This window comes from Schistocerca gregaria, chromosome 1, assembly GCF_023897955.1.
Source record: "Schistocerca gregaria isolate iqSchGreg1 chromosome 1, iqSchGreg1.2, whole genome shotgun sequence".
In the NCBI taxonomy this organism is placed as follows: domain Eukaryota; kingdom Metazoa; phylum Arthropoda; class Insecta; order Orthoptera; family Acrididae; genus Schistocerca; species Schistocerca gregaria.
In genome coordinates, this window is record NC_064920.1 from 414,284,262 (window position 1) to 414,304,925 (window position 20,664).

At 44.1% G+C, this 20,664-nt stretch overlaps 1 protein-coding gene across 6 annotated transcripts in view; it reads right to left on the minus strand.

The window, feature by feature from the left end:
• The window catches only part of LOC126350130 (kinase D-interacting substrate of 220 kDa), a 372,816-nt gene that overhangs the window by 142,139 nt on the left and 210,013 nt on the right, over window positions 1–20,664 (minus strand). The gene's annotated exons all lie outside the window — the stretch shown is intronic.

Below are 20,664 nucleotides of genomic sequence, written 5' to 3' on the forward strand. Positions count from 1 at the left end.
ACGGCGGGAGCGCAGCCCGTCTTGTGACTGCACAGCTGGAGCTGTGTGTCTTACAGTGGTTATAAATCAGCGACTCCTGTAATCCAATTGTGGGATGAATTATTTCCTAGCAGCCGCTCTCTCTCTCTCTCTCTCTCTCTCTCTCTCTCTCTCTCTCTCTCTCTCTCTCTCTCTTAGCTTCGTCACTGATGTCAGCGAACCAAACGGAGGGAAGTCGTGTGCGTCACCTGTCTTTTGTGCTGTTCTATTTTAACTGTTTGTGTATTGTCTTATCTGGGAACCAGTCCAGCATTTTCCAAAACAAGACTGGAAAACTACCAAAAACGGCATTCAACATATCCGGTGTATTAGGCCAACGGCCGTTAATCCGAGACGCCGATCCGATTCGGGCCTGCCTCTCGTCCCCGTCTCGCAAACTGGCGAGCTGTGCGTCAAACTGTATACGAGCCCAGCAGATTATTAACTGAGACGGTAATACGCAAAGACGAAAATGTCCGCTAAATCTATATCTATCTACAAGACTACCCTGCAAGTCACACTTACGTGCCTGGCACCTTCACAGTAGTTCTCTGTTATTCCACTCTCGAACAGAGAGCGGGAAAAAACGAACACCTATTTCTTTCCGTGCGGGCTCTGATTTCCCTTATTTTATTATAATTATCGTTTCTCCCTACGTAGGTCAGCGTCAACCAAATGTTTTCGCATTCAGAGGAGAAAGTTGGTTATCGCAATTTCGTGAGAACACTCCGCCGCAACGAAAAACTCCTTTGTTTTAATGACATCCATCCAAATCTTGTATCACGCTCGTGACACTCTCTCCCCTATTTTACGGTAATAAAATGGTTCAAATGGCTCTGAGCACTATGGGACTTAACTTTCGAGGTCATCAGTCCCCTAGAACTTAGAACTACTTAAACCTAACTAACCTAAGGACATCACACACACCTACGCCCGAGGCACGATTCGAACCTGCGACCGAAGCGTTCGCGCGGTTCCAGACTGTAGCGCCTAGAACCTCTCGCCAACCTGGCCGGCTTCACGGTAATACAAAACGTGCTACCCTTCATACAACTTGCTCGATGTACTCCGTTAATCCCATTTGGTAAGGATCCCACACCGCGCAACAGTACTCCAAAACTGAGCGAACAGGCGTGGTGTAGTTGTTGCATCTTCTTAGTTTCTACCATAATACCCAATCCACGATTCGCCTTCTGCACAACATTTCTATATGTTCTTTACAGTTTAAGTCGTTCGTAATGGTAATTCCTAGGTATTTAGACGAATTTGCGGCCTTCGATTTGACTGAGTTATCGCGTAACCGACGTTTAACGGAGTCCTTTTAGCACTCCATGTGGATGACCTCACACTTTTCCTTATTTAGAGTCAGCTGCCAATTGTTGCACCATACAGTCATCTTATCTAAATCGTTTTGCAATTGGTTTCGATCTTCTGATAACTTTATTAGACGACAAACGACAGCATCATTTGCAAACAAGCTAAGACCGCAGTTTTTTAAGATCAACATAAACTTTATTCCGGACATACATTCGAATGACACAACATATTACAGTGCAAACGCCTTTAGATTTGTGGCGAACTGCAATTCACATCTGTAAATAAAATCTACAATGAAAACATTCCTTTAAAAACTGCATTTAAAATGGACATGTTCGGCTTTGATTTTCAAAAGCCTATATCTTTTTCTTTTTTTTTTAAGTTAACATACATCTAATTGTATAATTATATCAATTGCTATTTGTTTCAATTTAGTATGTGACATCATGTACATCTTGCTGGGACCTAGAGATTGCATCAATATCAATATGAGCGTTTCCCATAGTTTCGTACTTGTATATGAAAATTCGTGTATTTCGTTTACGTGATCTAAATTTTGTAGACCTTTAGATAGGGATTTCACATCACTGTCCAATCTTCACCAAAGTTTCTCACTTCACCTTCTGACTGGTAGACCTCATTACATTGTTAATTCGTTGGCCTTTTTTTTTATATAGATTTTCTCTGCCCTATTGAAAATGCAGTCAGGCCGTAAGTAACTGTGACCTCGTATTAATAATTTATAATATTAGTGCTACGCAATAACAATAAAAGGGAGCACTGAAGCACAAACTGATGCTAACCGTTGTTCTGCTCGGGAACGTCTAGCCCTTACTAGAATGGAAGTCATGTGATAGGTATCTGCGCCTCGTACTGACCTAGTTTTTCTTTGCACGAAATGTGTGTGTGTGGACAGAGTCGTGTGTATGCTCTCTACAAAGCGTTTTCACGGGTTCCTGTCATGACACACATTCGATTTCACCTAAAATGCGTGATGTATTTAGGTTCTATTTAAACTATGCGTACCGTTCCATTCCATATCTCTCACTTAAGCAAAACAAAACAAAAAAAAAAGGCTGTGGTTGTGTTCATCTTTGCGTGTCACATTCTCAAGACACTAATTAAAAACTGCTCCTAATGTTGGTGTGACTCCTGAACAAATGTGGTTCTGAAACCGACGAGGAAAACCTTCGTCGATAATGCATACACTGACGGCTAAACGTCAAATCGTAACAGAAAAGTATGCATGTACAGGGGGGAAACTCCACTAGAAATGAGGGCGCTGTTGAGCAGTGGAAAACAGTTACTATACAGGATTTGTGCTCGGAACTTCACCATCCCCGAACGTGATTCGTTACATGTTCATAAGCAAACGAGTCTTAGTCTTTATTTTACAGCTCTCTGAACCGTACGGTTACGTCAAGCAACAAGATTCTGCGAACTATCCGCGAACCAATATGGCTAAAAGGTTTCCACGAGAGAAGATCTTCGAATTTCTAGCTAATTCACTAGAGCTATAATAAAATGCACCTCCGCCCCGCTTCTTCATTCTCTCTCTTTCTTAGATCAAGTTCAGGAACTCTGCAATTCGACAACACAAAACCAACGACCATGACAAGGGTCGACTGGATTAGTGACCGACAGTTTAAAAGAAGAATCGATATTTCGATAGAGTTTTGCAATTACCAACGCCAGTATGTCAACGGAAAGCCGTAAACGTCATACACGTGACGAAGTATGCCACACGCACTATGTGGGAGAGATTGCTTTGAGATGCTAATACGGGTCTGAATAAGGGAACTGATAATTGTCAGTTTATACCTCGTTACATCTTGTTGGAAACCTTAAATAACATAACCAATTACAACAGTTAACTCCTGCCACCTACTTAAATCAATGCTTTAACGGCAGACGTTCACAGTCTGCACTGGCCAGTCAGTAGTGACTCTCTAACTACAAGAAAGCGAGACTGTATCAAGACAACAGAAAAACAATGATTTGACAAACTTTTTACTACTGACGAGTTACTCCTCGTAACGACTATTTGGCCAAATGAAAACGAAGCAGATGGAAAAAAGTAAAAAAAACTGTTTGCTATTTCAATTGTAATCGCTATAATTGTCAATGCAGTTATCCCACTGTGAGACAAGATCTGCAATGCTTTCACGGGCAAATGTTTGCGGTTGCCTGCGGAACCATGACTGTACCTAGGCAGGCACCTCTTCGTCAGAAGCAAACCGAGATGTCTTTCTTGAGGGCTCCAAAACATGGAAATCGCATGGTGAGAGGTCAGGACTGTATGGAGGATGTGTAAGGCGAGCTTTCCAGCAAAACAACCTAGCCAACATGTGGCTGAAAATGGAGAATCAGATGTGCTGACAACAGTTCGTAAGGGAGACAACAGACTTATAACCAGAACCTCCCAATTGAACAGAAAGCTGTGTCTAGTACTCCGACAAGTGGGCATTGCAATGTTGTTTCAGCGGTTTAGAAACCTCACAATCATTGAACAAACGAAACGACTGCTGAAATTTATGTCGAACTTCTCTCGGCAGTTACTAAACAACATTCGAAGGACATGACACGGAAGTAGCAGTTCAGACAAAGTGAGACAGGGTTGTAGCCTCCCCTGATGTTTAACCCGTAGATTGTGCAAGCAGTAAAGGAAACCAAGGAAAAAATGGAGAAATGATTTAAAGTTCAAGAACAAGAAATAAAAGTTGATGACACTGAAATTCTGTCAAAGACGGAAAACGACTTTGAAGAGTAGTTGAATGGATAGTGTCTTGAAAAAGAGATCTAAGCAAAACATGTGTGGGTGGGAAAATAACAGAGAATATAAGACACCGAGTGGCAATAGCAAGAAAAGCATTTCTGGAAAAGAAGAGATGTTAACATCTAACAAGGCAGTAAGTTTTTCTTTTAAGGTACCGATGAACAACAATTATATGAAACACGAAGAGATCATAAGTTTTTGAAATGTGGTGCTACAGACGAATGTAGAAGATTAGACAGGTAGATCGAGTCACAAATGAGGTGATACTGGACCGGAGAAAAAAAAAATTGCATAACTTGACGAACAGGTGGAATTGGTTGGTAGGTCACATCCCAAAGCACGAAGGTTATTGTCAGTTTGGTAAAGGAGAGACGTGTGAGGGTTAAAAATTGTACAGGGAGGATAAGGTATGAATACATTAAGCAGGTTCAAATGGTTCTGAGCACTGTGGGACTTAATACCAGAGGTCATCAGTTCCCTAGAATTAGAACTACTTAAACCTAACCTAAGGACACACACACATCCATGCTCGAAGCAGAATTCGAACCTGCGACCATAGCGTCGCGCGGTTCCAGACTGAAGCGCCTATAAAGGCTCGGCCACAAAGGCCGGCTACTAAGCAGGTTCAAATGAATGTAAGTTGCAGTAGTTATTGGAAGATGAAGTGCGTTGCACAGGACAGACTACGATGGAGAGCTGCATCAAATCAGTCTTCTAACTAAAAACAACGAATAAAGAAGACTAAACCACAACACTATCGCTTTTCTAAACAGAAAGGATTTCCCGAAGCGGAACGAGTTTCCCTACTAATGAGCAACAGGTAAAATGGTTGCAGTCGAGATTTATTGAGGCCCTTTTCGTACCACAGCGCTTAAATAACAAAATTATTGGGCGCTTTCGGGGGCAGGGTTCGAATAAATACCACAAAATGTGTGCTGACAGTAACGAGCACTCACTGAAATAATGAGCGAACAGACACGGGACTTGAGAGCTTTATCGGAGTTGGCTTTGCATAATGCGCCTTGAAGAAAATGAGCGACGAGACAGGCGTTTTTGTGAATCTGCAGCCGGCCTGCAGCGCCGTAAATGGAGTGCAGCAGCTGCAAGGCGGTGGCAGAGTACACAGAGCGAAGGCCGCGCAGACTTGCGGGTAGCCGTGACTCACTCGTCACGTGACGGCGGGAAACACGCCACGCGGCAGAGCCACTCTGCAACTCGCTACAGGAGGCACCAGCCTGCTATGGGTCAAGGTTAAGCGAGTTACGCGCTAATCGCAGAGTTAATTAACGCAACCTCGCTCGCCTTTGATCTCGTCTCATTTGCCTCATGTGGAGGTCAGCCAATAAAAAAAAAAAGGGGAAAAAACGTTTCATGTAGTTTGAAGATGAAGGAGATAGACTATACTGATGATGTGGTTGGAAGGAAAGAAACAGGAAGTGCAGCTACTGCACATTGGAAACGAATGGTGCATGTGAAAAGGCTTTATTCAGCATTTATTCAAACTACCAAGCAACGTCACTCGAGAGGGCTGGTGAGGTGGCTTCTGACGAATCACTATCGTTTAGCTTGAGAGGGACAAGAGGGGGCGCTGAGCACAGACTTTGACGCCAACCGAGCTTGTTGAAACGAGCATTACAGTGATAAAATGTTAAATGTTGTCAGTGAAGTGTCTTGAGTACAAGGAGCAACACTGCCGGAACAGCACTTGACCTCACCTCCAACGCCACGTAATCACAGCCTAACGGCAGGGAGGTAGGAGACAGAAGAGAGAGATCTGCGCTGGGCTAGCGGACTCGTTCTTCACATACAGCACATCGTACTTCTCTTAAAGGAAGGTTCACTGCCAACATTAACAAGCTTTACATCACCGGACTCTTCCAATGTCACTGAATGTTAGTTTCAAAAAAGTACAACACACTATTTTATAGAGATTTTTCGCGAAATAAATACTTTCTGCGCATTATCAAAGCAGAATGCTCGACCGATCGCATAATATCAATTGCCAGAATGCCTGCTCGACAATTTGAACCACTTAAGAAATATTACCCCCAGTCTACATTACATACAACACACCGCATGTTTGTGTACAAACAAGTTGAAGTCTTTTTCCACTCTCATTCTAACAGCACTCTCTCCCTCCCACGTTGCTCAAGTGACTGGGGACATGCCTGCGTAAATACATTCTTCCGGTGTAGGACTGGTTAATACCACGAAATTACCGAAGAGCAAAAGACGAAAAACTATTTTTTCACTATGGTACTTTTTTGTAGTAACCTCTGAGCTGCGTAAAACGTAAACTATTTTGCTGGTTCCACCTACAATGAACTTTTTATGGGTATGCGAAATGATTATGATGATGGTGATTGGATAGTGGGGCGCTCAACTGCGCGGTTCTCAGCGCCCGTACAAATTCCCAACCTTTGCTCAGTCCAGTCTCGCCACTTTCAGCAATCATAATGAAATGATGAGGACAACATAAACACTTAGTCACTTCGAGGCAGGTGAAAATGCCTGACCCCGCCGGGAATCGAACCCGGGACCCTGTGCTCGGGAAGCGGAAACGCGACCGCGAGACCACGAGCTGCGGATGGGTATGCGAAATGTAAGTGCTAAATCTTATATTTTCGATATAAAGTTGCAAAGACTACTTTTGTGGCTAACTCATTTCATTTTACAGTCTGTGACTACAACTTACGACTTCATGTGTTTATATGCATATATAGGGTGATTCAGTTGCCCCTACTAATGAGTTTTATGCAACCCGCAATGCCTTCAAAACCCATGTGCGACAATTTTATATTCACTCGAGCGCTACGCGCCAACTATCAGTCATAAAAAAGACCTTTTCAGATCAAATTTAATGAAGTTAAATTTTGAACTGGGATACGTTTTCGCTTAGAAAAACACATTGGAGATCACTTTTATACGTTTTCCTTGAATAATTCGAAAATACGGTCCCTAGCGAAATAGTACGTACATTAACTTTCCTACAAAAATGTCCTGTTGAGTTTTCTGTAGACTAATGGTGTGCATGTGGCGAGCAAACCTTGCCCTTGGTATTTTAAGGAACTGCGGGTTGCACAAAACCCATCGGGAGGGGCAGCTGATTCACACTGTAACGCAAGACTTCGGATACATTGAGTTCTGCTAGAAGTCTCACTACGATCATGTGGTAACGACTGCATCTGGTCTGGATTACACGCTATGCTTTTTGGCCTGATGACTGGCGTAGCGGGTGATTTAAATCTGGTAACTCTGAAGGTGCTCTTCGCAATATGCGGTAGTTGAAACTGAATCTAACCGTTAACCTCTCCACACTGCGGTGGTCAGCCTTCAGAACTGGCATATCCGACTCACCCGTTACACTAGCCAGTTGGCCAAACTCAATGCGGCAGTCGTCGAACTGAAAATTTCCCTACATGCAAGTGTCATGAACGCTGCCAGACAGCCTAACATCTCTACGTTCACGTTGCAAGATACTTTGAAGGGATGGGTTTTCATATCTGAATCCCACGATGTGAAGACACCGACCCACAGAAACAGTATTACGTCACTGATTACGTACTGTAGGCGCACAGCAAAAGTAGGAGAAACTCTATTTTAATTAGTTATTTGTGCACTATTTAATCTCTAAACCTATTCGTTGGTTATTGGCAATGATGAGGTCCACAACACTGGAAAAAAAAAGAGTGAAAACGATTGCCAGCTGCCATCATGATCAGCACAAAAGTGAAATTTGCAAGTTTGTATTATTTGGAGTGATAACATGTAATTAGAGGAAGTGAGATGTCACGAAACAAATGAATATGTAACTGTAAACATGTGAAGAACGAAAGTAGTTGACTAAATAACTGGGCAGCTAGAGGTCAAATATATACAATTAAAAATGCATCGTTCATTTTGTGGGCTATAAGAAATTATTTCGACTTTTCACGGCTTGACTCATACTGCGAATAATTCTGTTGTGCAACATGGTTGACGGTTCAAGTTTTTACGTACAATATTTTCATTGAATTTTCTTTGTCATAACGCTGTGAGCAATGGTCTAAAATGTGCTGGCTACGTGATGGTGTATGCCTTCTACATTTGATGACTCTTCGCGTGACTGATTAACACTAGTATGTTAGAACTCTGAGCTGCCCACACAAACTACACTATCGACGATCCTTCTTCCTGCAACAGTCAGTTGCTTTCAAAGCCAAGACGGAATACGAAGGCCGAAATCTGTAGGCGCAAAGCACGCTCCGCCTAGGATGACGTCCGTAGCCATTCCCGCGAGGAGCGACCGGGCGATATGACCGAGCTTAACGGCGTCCGTTCCCATCTTTTATGTGCAATTCCTTAAGCGATGCTAAGAATTTAATTAGGCGACCCCGGCCGCATTACGATCGCGACTTTCATTTTCCTGCCTCCCGCCCCCTGCTGCAGTGCCGTTTACTGCGCCCTCTTTTATCGCTGGCCGCTACCTTCCCGTGCGATGGCGCACACAGAGCGTGCAGCCGGCTAGAGTAAACATTTCAGGCGTTAATGCCCCGTGGATACGGATCGAGCGTCTGACCCAGACCGGTGAGCGCGGCGATGCGAGAAATGGAGCGGAAGGAAGGTAGAAGCGGCGAAAATAAAGAACAGGCGAGCCGGGGTCATTAACTGCTCACGTTGGCGTAGAAGCCCCGCCTCTAATGGCCGCTCTCCTGTTGCGCTTAGGTTCCGCACAGAGAGATGAGACAACAGCCAACATAATAACGCCCAAAGCCTTGGAACCGGTTTCTCCGTGACCCTTACAGAATATGCACATCACGGCTTTCTGCCTCTTTCGCTCTAACTGTAACATTAACTACGAATACGGCCATCATCTAGGGCCATGACACTAAACGTCACTTTATCCAAAGAATACCGTTATGTTTGAAAAGAACGTCAGGGAGTTTCTTTTGTTAAAAAAAAAAGTTGCGTATCCTAATAACTCAGTTTAGGTAACAATTCTCCATACACTAGTTTAGTTGCTGAACTAAAACGTTAGTCTCACAGCAGAGAAGCTCGTAGTTTAATGTTCTATGAAATTTTCATAGGACGTTTCAGGGCCATTAGAAACCAACAGCCAAATCTGCCACATACACTCCCTATAAAAAAAAAGTGGTAACGACGGCGGAGGGGAAGGAGGGGGTGAGATGGAGAGGATTTACAACACGTATGTTCAATGGGGGTTTCTAGACCTGTATTACTGAGTGAATTATTTCAGAGTCCCCACTCCTCCACGCCATTATTTTAAGCTGCGATATATTTTCTTTATGCTAGAGATTGTACTGATAGATCGATTAACTGATTAAGAGCTACTTCCAATTGGAAACGAAAGAGGTTTATAACACATCAAAAAAATAGGGCTTCGTTAACAGGGCACTTGCTGAACCGTTAACGAATATTTAATTCTATAACAGACTTAAGTGTGGAGGGTAAAAATTGAGATGTTGAGATCAATACGGGGATATATTTCTCACAGTAGACTTGAAATGTATTTAAAAAATCTGTATAATCATGAGTAGTATTATTTGCTAACTTTATACAAGAGTTTGGAACCTTAGTAGTGGCAACTATTTATTTACAGCTCGTCGACAGCGAAATCATTCAAGACGAAGCATAAGGTCAGAGTGAACAAAGATGAGGAAGGAAATCGGCAACCTATCCCGCTATTCATCTCAAGCGATTTTTAAAAAATCTACGAAAAAACTAAACTGGTATGGCAAATTGGATTTAAAATACGTTTCCTCTGGAATACAAATACTGATTTAGAAAAGGTGCCATTTCGCTTGATTTGAATGTAAATTTGTTTCCAGCGCGACTTACGCAGATGCGGAGAGCAGTTGTTCAATGGAACAGGTGGATTTGACTCTAATATGCTTCTTGTGATCAAAATTGTAACTTTTATTTACGTTCTAAAATATGATGAACTGAATGAAGTTATGGTCGCCGCGTTGTTAACGTTGCACATGGCACGTTCACTACGTCACTGGTTAAAGCCAACGCTTAGTATCAGAATTGCCACCTAATCCAAACTTTGTATTAGCAAAGAAGCTTGGAGATTAACGTTGCGCCGTCTTCGCGCTGTCACTTGGAGAACGACAAAATCGGTCGTGGTCTTGTTTAAGAAACCATCCTGCCACTCTCATAAAATTCTGTGCGAGAGCAAGGAAAAAACTCAAACCGGAATGACCTGTCGAGTATATGAAACTGCGCCTCGCGAGTAAAAGTCCTGTCCTAACAAATGAGGATGCAGGACGCTTTATTATTTATAAATATGCTCGTATATACGCCGCACGGCAGCAGTTTCCGGCGCCAATATTGGGTCTGCTTCAGGGAGGCGGGGGGAGGGGTTAGGAACGGACACGAGGACGCGAACTGCGCTCTCTACTGCCCCCGCCCCCTGAGAAAGACTCCTCCTGCCGAATGGACGAAAGTGAACAGGCCATTCGAGCGACGTCGGCAGCCCGAAGCGCGCAGGCAATCTATCTGCGCCGGAAATTGTTAGCGCCATTATAGAACGATATCCGGCTCGAGCGCTCTATTACTTGGGTATCGGCGCGTCGCGCGCACACTCGCTCACTCCAGTGTCACCTTGCCCCTCTCCGGCTGCCCTTCATTCGCCCGATGTTCGTCCGGACTACCCGCTCTGCCATCTCCGTCTTCGTTATTTACCACCCTTTTCGTCGTGTCCCTCGCCGCCCTCTGTCACTCCTCCTCCCACTTCTTTGCCCCCTCTCCACCGTAGCAGAGGCAGGGGAACGCAGGTATGGCGCCTTAAGTCCTGGTTCAGTGGAGCGTAAGACGGGCGCGGTAACGACGGCTCCTTTAACCGAGCGCCCCAGCAGTACACTGCAAACCACGACCGGCGTAGCTGCGCGTCATATGAGGCACTGTCTAGGCCGGGTTTAGATACCACCACAAACCAACAAGACGCGTCAGTCGCTAGGACCTAGCGCCACCACTGGCTTTTGCAGCGCAGCTGTGCTCCCCAATACCACTTCACACGCGCACGCGTCTGCTGGAAATTATATAGAATCGACGAAGGGTAATGAACCGTTTGTTAACAAAATTAAAAAAAAATACACAGTGGTGTGCGACATTTCTGTTCGAGAGTTATCTTGCGGTTATGTATGTGATTACAACTTCAGTACGTCGTGTGTCACTTGGAAAATAAAAAGAATTCGACGAGGTACATTGTCTACCAATAAACAAAATTATTTACTATATGAGTTTCAAAAGGCCTAGTATTTTAATATGGAAAAGCCTAACTTTTTTAAAAAAATCTCGTACGTTATGCATCTCAATGGAGTTCAAATGATTCACTATGAGCACTATGGGAGTAAACATCTGAGGCCATCAGTCCCCTATCTCAATGGAGCAATGATGTATATCATCAATATGTTTTCTCTGTGGACAGAGTCATTTATTCTGTACTCCAACTCGGCAACTGACTGACTGCTCATACAGACCTATTAAAAAAAAAAAAAATTATTACCATCTTCCCAGGAACCCTTTGAGAAGCTATGAGTGCTAGCAAAAACGCCACATAATCAGAAAACGCTTCTCTTCACTTGTCTATTTTGCATGCTCGATCGAACTACACTAATGTTTAAATGATAAGTATTATCACGAAAAGACGCAAATGGAAAGAGAAAACGTGAACAACCACCCAAAATCGCCGTAAATATTTACCTAAGAACCATAACCTGCTCGCCCGGTTTACGAAAGGGGCTTTTCCCTATTTATAGGCTTTCGGGCAGTGCCCTTTCAGCCATCTCAATGGTGATGTCAGTTATGAGGATACGCATGTAAGGACAGCGTATCACCCAGCCCCGAACGGATAAAATCTCCCAGCTGTCCGGGAATCGACTCCTGGCCCCTTCGCTTAGCAATCCGCCGCGCCGACCGTGCACCTACCGAGGCGGACAAGAAAGAAGTGTTAGTTCACTACAAATTACTGTAATAGAGTGAGGGTGTTTCAGTTGGCTAATGTGTTTACCTGTGCGCTTGAAGGCGATAAGAATATGCTCTGCTGTTCCAACGGCCAGGTAACTTGCCCGTGAACTATTCGGATTTCCGCAGCGCATACGACAGTTGAAAAAACTGATGTGTGTGTTTGCTTAACATCAGCGTGTCTTACCGACAGTGGCCGCAGGAGGCCAAGTTCAGTAATATCGTGGTTGGGTAGTGTACTGTGCTACGAACAACGGCGTATCCGAAAGGCAAGCACAAACATTGCATGAGACCACTCATGTCTCAGTCTTGCTTGTCTGTTCATGGTGAGCGGAGTGTAGTCTCTTCGTGAAGCTGGCAAATGAATGCGACCAAGACGTCACTTGGACCCTGTTTTTTGGAAGCAGGCCAGACACTAGCCTAAGTCTCGGCATCTTTGGATGTGGGGCAAAGTGTCATTTCGAAGCTCTGGGGAAGGTTTTGAGACACAGGAGATATTCGTCGTACGACAGTACAAGGCTGACAAGGAATAACAAATCATCAGCAGGACCGATATTTGGCCCTGACAGTTCGACGAAATCGAATTAAACCTGCAAGGCAATTGGATGCAGAACTTGCGCCTGTTTCAGGAGCCGCTGTCCTCAACAAACTCTGCATCCGAGGCTCAGAACAGCTGGGCTGTTTGCGAACGTCCGGCCGTGTACATTCCGCTCACTCCATCGCAAAGACGAGCCCGTATAATCGGGAGTCGGTAACATCATAATTGCACCTTGAATGAATGGAGGAATGTGCTCTTCACAGATGAATCCCGCTTCACTTTGCAACATGATTCTCGTCGCACATTACTCTGGAGAGAGCCTGGTAGCCGACACAAACCCAAGAACGACAACGAAAGGGACCGTTTTGGTGGTTATGGCGTCATGGTGTAGGGAAGCATCATGTTGAACGGCTGTACTGTGCTGCACATCTTTGTTGATCGCCAGATGAATACTGTTAACGCTCAGAGGTACAGATGTGATGTGCTGCTACCACAGGTTCGCCTTGTCAGAGGCGCAATTGGTCACACTTCCTCTTTATGGACGATAAGTCTATCCCCGATGTTATTCAATCTGTATATTGAGCAAGCAGTGAAGGAAACAAAAGAAAAATTCGGAGTAGGTATTAAAGTCCATGGAGAAGAAATAAAAACTTTGAGGTTCGCCGATGACATCGTAATTCTGTCAGAGACAGCAAAGGACTTGGAAGAGCAGTTGATCGAAATGGAAAGTGTCTTGAAAAGAGGATATAAGATGACTATCAACAAAAGCAAAACGAGGATAATGGAATGTAGTCGAATTAAGTCGGGTGATGCTGAGGGAATTAGATTAGGAAGTGAGACACTTAAAGTAGTAAAGGAGTTTTGCTATTTGGGGAGCAAAATAACTGATGGTCGAAGTAGAGAGGACATAAAATGTAGACTGGCAATGGCAAGAAAAGCGTTTCTGAAGAAGAGAAATCTGTTAACATCGAGTATAGATTTAAGTGTCAGGAAGTCATTTCTGAAAGTATTTGTATGGAGTGTAGCCATGTATGGAAGTGAATCATGGACGATAAATAGTTTGGACAAGAAGAGAATAGAAGCTTTCCAAATGTGGTGCTACAGAAGAATGCTGAAGATTAGATGGGTAGATCACATAACTAATGAGGAAGTACTGAATCGGATTGGGGAGAAGAGAAGTTTGTGGCACAACTTGACCAGAAGAAGGGATCGGTTGGTAGGACATGTTCTGAGGCATCAAGGGATCACCAATTTAGTATTGGAGGGCCGCGTGGAGGGTAAAAATCGTAGAGGGAGACCAAGAGATGACTACACTAAGCAGATTCAGAAGGATGTAGGTTGCAGTAGGTACTGGGAGATGAAGAAGCTTGCACAGGATAGAGTAGCATGGAGAGCTGCATCAAACCAGTTTCAGGACTGAAGACCACAACAACAACAACGCCCATCTGCACTGGGCTGCTCTGGTGAATGAATTTCTTGAAAGTGAAGATATCTGTCGCATGGACTGGCCGGAGAGGTCTCCGGAACTGAATCCTACAGAACATAGAGGGATGCGTAGGGAGGCGAATTGCACCTCATCAGGCTCCTCACAGGTCACTTACAGATCTCCCACCTCTCGTGCTGGGGAATGGGATCGATTGTCAAGATAGCTCTTGAATCATCTCGTAGGGAGCATGCTACGTCGCTGTGCTGCATTTGAAGCTTTTTGGTGCAAACATATTCGCAGTCACCAGCTTCTTTTGTTGTGGAAGAGGTTTCCCAGTTGTTATTTTCATGCAAATTCGTATTCTAGCTATCACAACTTCTCTAACATCATGTTTCGCGAACTGACGTATGCCATTGTGGTCAAGCTCTAGCTTGTTCAGTAATCCATCTGTAGTCCTGAAAAGGCACTGTATCCTCTTTTCGTGATTATGCTCAACTTTTGGACACTAGCATACAATGACTTGCGAAAGAGAAAGGATTACTACGATTCAAGGTCGAACTACAAGCAGTTAACTTCCTTTTAACGCACCATTAACCGAACCCCAGGCTTTTCTTTCATTCTACACTACTGGCCATTAAAATTGCTACACCACGAAGATGACATGCTACAAACGCGAAATTTAACTGACAGGAAGAAGATGCTGTGATACGCAAATGACTAGCTTTTCAGAGCATTCACACAAGGTTGGCGCCGATGGCGACACCTACACGTACAGTTCGACGAGGTTTCAGCAGCATGGCCTATCAGCTCAGAGACCATGGCTGCGGTTACCCTTGACGCTGCATCACAGACTGGAGCGCCCGAGATGGTGTACTCAACGACGAACGTGGGTGCACGAATGGCAAAACGTCACAGCATCATGATGGTCGCATCCGTAGTTGGCGACCTCGCGGTGAATGCACTTTGGAAGCGTGTATTCGTCATCGCCATTCTGGCGTATCACAAAGTGTGATGGTATGGGGTGCGATTGGTTACACGTCTCGGTCACCTCTTGTTCGCACTGACGTCACTTTGAACAGTGAACGTTACATTTCAGATGTGTTACGACCCGTGGCTCTACCCTTCATTCGATCCCTGCGAAACCCTACATTTCAGCAGGATAATGCACGACCGAATGTTGCAGGTCCTGTACGGGCCTTTCTGGATACGGAAAATGTTCGACTGCTGCCCTGGCCAGCATATTCTCCAGATCTCTCACCAACTGAAAACGTCTGCTCAATGTTGGCCGAGCAACTGGCTCGTCAAAATACGCCAGTCGCTACTCTTGATAAACTGTGGTATCGTGTTGAAGCTACATGGGCATCTGTACCTGTACACGCCATCCAAGCTCTGTTTGACTTAAGGCCCAGGCGTATCAAGGCCGTTATTACGACCAAATGTGGTTGTCCTGGGTACTGATTTCTCAGGATTATGCACCCAAATCGCGTGAAAATGTAATCATACGTGAGTTCTAGTATAATATATTTGTCCAATGAATATCCGTTCATTTACCAAACAGTCTACAATGTCGAGGTACATGCAACCTTGAGGCCACTGGAGGATGTGAGATCATCTGCATTTCTTCTTGGTGTAGCAATATTAATGGCCAGTAGTGTAGTTAACCGTATGGTATTCTCTGTCAGGAAACGAACTAGATTCTAATGAGACGTAAGGGAGTATTTCACCGAATGGGCGCAAGTTTTCGTTTATGGAACACCTGTTCCATCCATTGGTCATATTCTTGCCTCCTCAGTTTTAAAAATTACCTCAGGTAAAACTCGGCTGACTTTAACTGAAGTATATCACTTCTATAGACCTGTGCTTAGGACGGAGGGAGATTATATATATAACGTGTGTGTGTTATTTAAGAAGGCATATGGAAAAATAGGGAATGGTAGAGAAAGACGCTGGGCAACAAAAGAGCGGAAAAGGAAGAAGTACTCCTCGGGAATCAAGTATCAAGGTAGTGGCCCCACTTTTGGCGCTCCTTCCTCCACAGAGAGCCGCTTAGGGGAGACACCCTCGGGATCAAGTCTTGATAAGCGGCTCGCAGGCGTAGCCAAGTTCAGATGATATGCAAACAGCACGACTCCGTAGAGAGCGTGCACCATTGAAGCTGCCGGGAGAACTCCCTATCTGCGTTGATCCGGCGGCAGTAGTCTCGCTATCCACAGCAGCAGCATCCGTATTCGTTACGTTCCGAGCAAATGAACGGCAGGCCCAAAAGAACAATGACACAACTCAGCTGCTGTCAGACATATGGCTTAACTGCACACTTCCGAGGCTTCAAGTCATGGTTACTTCTTCAGTTCTGTCTCCTTTATCTCAAGCACGATGTTGCACCTGCTACAATAGTCCCTCCTCGTACTAACACACACATCCAAAAGGACGCGTTTGCACTGATCAACAATCAAATATTTCTCACGGAAACATATCTGAGGTCAAAGATCGCACAGAAATGCGGTGCTGTGGAACACTAGACACATCTTAGTCGATTTTTATGTGCAAACTGACAACCCCCGCACTGGCCGGCTATTCATTTTGCCAATGTTCTATTAAAAACGAAAACATAAATACTATCTTTGTTTGTAGTGTACAGTTCTTCTACACTGGGCGCAGCTGCTTTGCGTGTCTAGAACTCGATTTGTAAACGTCTCGATGGCAACGCCGCTTCACAACTCTACGGACCTCTAGTTTCGCTTAAAGGCGTTTGCGCTTCGCAGCTGAAAGCTACCAAAAGCGCTGCCAGGTGACAGGGATGTCCCAAGTTGACACGTGCGTAGAAGTGTCTCATTAGTAAACAATAATTAATAATTAAAACTTCGTGCGTGAGGCGGCATTTCTTTCACGCATCTCAGTGTTTATGACTTCTTATTCCTTCATATATACGGCGTACAATGCAACATTTGTGTAGGTACATTCAGTGGAATAAGGTGATACTGCTTGCGAAACGTGTTGCGAATAGAGCTAATAGCAAAAAGGTATTAAGTCTAAACCTGATGCACAGTGCGGCAGGTTTTCACGCATGCCAGTGTTTATGACTTCATATCTCCTGAACTATGATAGGTAACACGAAAATATTCCACGTTGTTGAGATAATTCCGCGACATATTAGAAAAACATAAAAACATCTATTAGCACTAACAGGAATACAGATTTTATTATTTTTATTATTTACATGTAGTGACACAGTCGCAAAAAAGTTTTCTGTGACCGTGAAAAATATTTGCTTTATAATAATTCCAGTCCTGGATCACAAATAATAATTTTTTTTTGTGTTCAGGCCAAATAGTGGTTTAATGTAGTTCTCCACGATGGTCTATCCCCTGCAGGTACCTTCATTTCTGCATTACTACTGCAGTCTAAAATCTGAATCTGCTTACTGCAGTCATACCTCGTTCTCCTCTTTCTAATATTCTGGAATAGAGTCTTTCCTCCACTCCCAAATTAAAAAAAAAGTTAACTCTAAGTACGATTCAAAGCCTTTTCATTTGTTAATCTCTGGTTGGTCAGTTGATTCGGGAGAGGGAAGCAAACAGCGAGGTCATCGGTCCCATCGGATAAAGGGAGGATGGGGAAAGAAGTCGGCCGTGCCCTTTCAAAGGAGCAATCCCGGCATTTGCCTGAAGAGATTTAGGGAAATCACGGAAAACCTAAATCAGGATGGCCGGACGTGGGTTTGAATCGTCATCCTCTCAAATGCGCGCCCACGTTTCCCTTCCATATAAGGCTACACTGCAGACTAACACTTTCAGAAAGGACTTACAAATACATATTTATATCAGATATTAAAAAATTTCTCCTTTGCATGAATTCTTTTCTTGCTATTTTCAGTGTACATTTTAGATGCTGTTTACCTATAGTAGCACCGACAGTTATTTTGCATCTTAAGCAGCGAAACTCATCTACTACTTTTAGTAGCCCACATCCTAATGTAGTACCTTTGACGTGACCTGATGAAATTCGATTACATTCTGTTACAAATTCTGTCAATATTCACCTTTTAACCTCTTCTCAAGACATTATCCACTCTGTTCAACTGATCTTCGGGGCCATTTGCTATCTTTGAGTTTGATTGTCATTTCTTCAGATTGAAATTCATAAATCCCTTTCTAAATTTCTCCTTAGTTTCTTTGACTGCTCGCTCCATGTAAATATGCTACTGCATTAGAAAACCCGATGATACCCAGCAGACCGAAACGTATCCTTATCGGGTATTTAACACAATTTATATAAGTACTTAGAAGTGATAGGACTGATCTGGGTCCGTAGTTTGTAAATCTGGTTTGGTAGCCTTATCAGAGACAGCTCTACAAATTGTCCCTTGATCGTTTTGCTTACGTCTTGTCGGCTCGTCAAAACATGTTGGCCAAGACGCAGGGCGTGACGCGGGGTTTCGGTGACGCATCGCTGGTCTTCTGGACATCTGTCAAATCTCAGTTCCACACATACAGCGCGTGGCGCCCGTCCGTATTTAGGAGGTGGCGCGACGGACATCAGCTGCACTGCTGCCAGCTATGACTCACCATCACATGCACCCGGAAGTTGCAATACGTCACGGTCAACCTGTCTCGCATAGCGCGCGCATCGCGTAGTACTGGTACGGTTAACGTACACACTTAAACTAACACGGCAATGCACATAATGTGTCTATGCTCTTAGTCCTCAGTCTGTTCCAGTGCATAAGCAGTTACTGTTAGCGATTGTGAGCACGTTAAGTAAGTTGCTCATAAATCTCGTAACTGTCAAAACCACAGCATAATGAAAATTTTCTTTGGCTCTTAGGCCTGGAGCAGGTCTTTCGTGCGCCACTAAACCTTCCTGGGGAATGGGTGCTAAGTTTAACGCGCAGTCGGGAAGACGTGTCTCTCCGGCGGCTCCTTATACCTATGAGAGGTGAAGACTGGCTGAATACTTCCTTGAACCGTCCGGGATTCGATCCTGCGACCTTAGGTATCCAGGGATGCGCTTTACGAAGTTACCAGACCCATAGCAAACTGTGTTTATAACAGCAGCGTGGGAGTGCGGAACAAATTTGTTCCCGTATCACGGAAACTTATCTCCAGCCATCGACTCCTTTTCGAATCAGTATCTACACTGCAACCGTAGCATCTAATGGGAGTTTGTTATGGGAATTTCGACATGTCATGTATTTTATTCCTTGCAAATAACTTACGTCGTCCAAGAACGAACAATCAGTCTTCTATTCCAGTATGCAATTGCCAGTGGTCTACCCATGTATGCTAAGTACTTTACAGTCCTTCTCCAATGTGCAAATTCCTGTTCGCTTACTGTTCCATATTAAAATATTTACGCCTTTGCAACTCCGTTGGTGATATCCCCACAGACCCCGCGGAAAATCCTCTGGCTGAGCTGTAGCTTTTCTGGTCGTCTTATCCTGATATGGAGAAAGCCCTATGTTAGCAGCTAACAGAAGGAAACAGTAAAAATGTTACAAAATCAGGATTCTTCGTTAAAGCGACTGCTCGTCAAAATCAGGAAATCCGTGTTCGAGTCGCGATGTGGCACTTTCGTTTTTCACGACATATTCACAACATCTTTTGTTTCTTCGCACATAATAGCAGGTTTCTTTCGTGAAGTTCGACTAATGTGTTTAGAACTGCTTCGCTTAAGACACTGCTGAGAGCGTGGTGGAATATAGTGTGTGTCAAGTTTATATGACTGAACTAGACAGAAGGTCTATTCAACAGGAGAAATATAAAGGCGAGAATCTGGCTCACTGACACCATCTAACGGACATAATATCATCGACAGAGGCACATATCCTCAGACAATTTAACAACGTCGACAGGCTTATCATGTAACTCTTGAGATTAGATTACAGTTTAATAATGAGAAACTATACTTCTCACGTTTTAGATGAAATTGCGGTTATGACAAGTCATTAATCAAAATGATTTCAACCAACTGCCGCACTAGTGAATTAGCCTTATGTTACGGAGGCGGAGAAGTGAGAAAAGAAATCAGTGTTTAACATCCCATCTTCATCTGCATACATATTTCACAAGATGGCGGAGGGTACCGTGTACCACTGGTAGTCACTCCCTTTCCTGTTCCACATGCAAATGGAGCGAAGGAAAAAGAACTACATTATCTGTGTGCTTCCGTACGAGCCCTGATTTCTCTAATCTTTCCTTCGCGGCTCTTATGCGAGGCGAATGTTGATGGAAGTACGATTATTCTGCAGGCTGTCGCAAATTCCAGCTCTCTAAAATTTCTCGACAGGATCGCGAAAAGAACTTTTTGACTTCAGGGAGAACTTCTTGCCTTCAGGAATTCCAAGCTGAGATTACGGGAATACTCGCATACCGAGCCCATCGGTAAGACATCGATTACGAGGAATCTGAGTTTAAGGGAACAATCGCATACCGAACCCACCGGTAAGACGTGGACTGAGGTAATTAGAGAAGAAAAGAGATCTCGAATTGACATGTAGTGGGGAAGGCAATCAGCCGTGCTCAAGCACACAGTAAAGGCGACGAGTAGTGGACATGGCGCAAAAACCGTGGAGCGCCAACCAACTGCTGCTTGGCCAGGCCCCGCCGAGGACGTAACACGTCA